The sequence below is a fragment of the Typopeltis vanoorti genome, chromosome 8 (genome assembly GCF_054136105.1).
Source record: "Typopeltis vanoorti isolate ZY-2024b chromosome 8, IOZ_Tvanoo_1.0, whole genome shotgun sequence".
Lineage (NCBI taxonomy): Eukaryota > Metazoa > Arthropoda > Arachnida > Uropygi > Thelyphonidae > Typopeltis > Typopeltis vanoorti.
The window spans coordinates 7,219,910-7,221,981 of NC_143556.1; the positions used below are offsets into that span (position 1 = coordinate 7,219,910).

Sequence of the window (2,072 nt, forward strand, 5' to 3'; positions counted from 1 at the left end):
TTCCACTCATTCACCACCCTCCAGGCAAAAAACCTTGTTCTGACACCTTTGTTAACCACACTCTTCTTTAATTTCCAGAGATGACCTCTTGTTCTTCCATCACTATCACACAGCTGAAACATTTCCCCTGCATCAATCCTATAAAAACCTTTTAGTAATTTGAATGTTTCTATCATATCCCCTCTTCTTCGCCTATCAACCAATCTCTGCAATCCACAAGCTCTCAATCTATCAACGTAGGGAACATTTTTTATATCACTCACCAACTTGGTCACTCTTCTCTGAAACCTCTCCACAGCCTCCTCATCTACAAGGAATCCAGGTGACCAGACCTGAGCACAGTAATCCAAATGTGGAAGTATCAATGCTTTATAAAGGGGAATAATAACCTCTTTATCTCTGGATGTCAGTGTGTTCCTCAACAACCAAAAAAAACTTCCGTCGAGGCGGATTTGAACCACCGACCTATGGATTACTAAATTCCCTAACTACAGTCCACCGCTCTGCCAACTGAGCTACCGACGGAGATTTAAGTTTCTCTTCATTCAGAATTCAACAACAGCTTCCTTTCGTAACTTCCAGGATAACCCCCTTGTCATCCCTCTTTCTCACTGTTCAACCAAGCAAGAAAAAAAAAAAATCCCAATGCCCAATCTGTAACTGTCTCTCAACAGTTTAAAAGTCTCGATCATATCACCTCTCCTTCTATCCACCAAACTCTGCAGTTCACATTCCCTCAGTGGATCCTCATAATTGATATCGTTCAGTCCTGAAACCATCTTTGTTATCTGCATCTGTACCCTTTCCACAGTTAATTTATCCCCTTCAAATCCTGGGCACCAAATTTGAGAACAATAGTCCAAGTGTGGTCTGATCAGGGCCTTATACAATGGAATGATAACTCTTTTATCTCTGCAGGTCAGCGTCCTTCTCAGTATTGCAGCAATCCTCTGGTTTACCTTCACTACCTTTGCAATATGCTCCCTGAATTTCAGTTTTCTATCAATCATCAGTCCCCAGATCTCTTATCTCCCCTACTTCCTCCAGTACAGCTCCTCCCATCGATGGATCCCAAACCTCAAGACCTTACATTTTGCTGCATTAAGCCGACACTGCCATTTATTTGTCCATATCTCTAGTTTATTCAAAACCTCTTTCAGGGCTAGCACATCTGCACTATTACTGATAACCCTTCCTAGCTTCACATCATCCACAAACAACTGAATATCCCCTTGCAATCCATTGACAATGTCATTAATATAAAGATTGAATTGAACAATACAGGTCCCAGTGCTGAGCCCTGTGGAACCCCACTTGTAATCTTCTGCTTCCTTGATATTGCCCCACCATACACTACTCTCTCTCTGATACCTATCAGACCGCCAATCCTGAATCCAGTTGACTAACCCAGCATTTAAACTCGTGCTGCAATTTAAATGTGAACTTATCATGCTGCATTCTCTCAAATGCCTTTGCAAAATACAAACAAATGGCAGTATATGCCTTTCCCTCACCAAATGCTCTTGTCACTTTATAATAAAAGGCAATCATATTACTAAAGCAAGAGCACCCCTTAACAAATCCATGTTGATTCTCACAGATAACATTACCCTCGTCTTCCCAAAGCTTTATATAGTCCCTCACTAATTTTTCCAAGACCTTAGCAACTACTGATGACACACAAACTTGCCTATAATTAGACACTTCCAGTCTGCTACTTCCCTTATGCAATGGCACTATCTTACCTTCCTTCCATTCCATGGGCACCTTTCCCACAGCCAGACTTTCATTGAAAAGCCAGGTCAAAGGCACTGTCTGTTCCCTAGCACATTCTCTCTAAACTCGCGGTGAAATACTATCCAGTCCCACAGCTTTACTGACATCCAGAGTACTCAGTATTTGAAACACACTCGTCCTGTACCTCTAAACCTCGAACCTGCCTAATCCCTCTAGCATTAAAACTGACTCCTCCAGGATGAAATACTCCAATAAAGTGCTCATTCAACAACTCCTCTATGTCCTCTGGATCAGTCACTCTATTCCCATTTTTATCCTGCAATGTCATTCTTCCA

General features: G+C 41.8%; 1 non-coding gene across 1 annotated transcript; it reads right to left on the minus strand.

The window, feature by feature from the left end:
• Nucleotides 1-437: 437 nt before the first annotated feature.
• TRNAY-GUA (transfer RNA tyrosine (anticodon GUA)) lies at nt 438-525 on the minus strand. The gene is given in 2 exon segments: nt 438-473; nt 489-525. It is a non-coding gene; the product is annotated as a tRNA-Tyr (tRNA).
• Between the last annotated feature and the right edge of the window lie 1,547 nt (nt 526-2,072).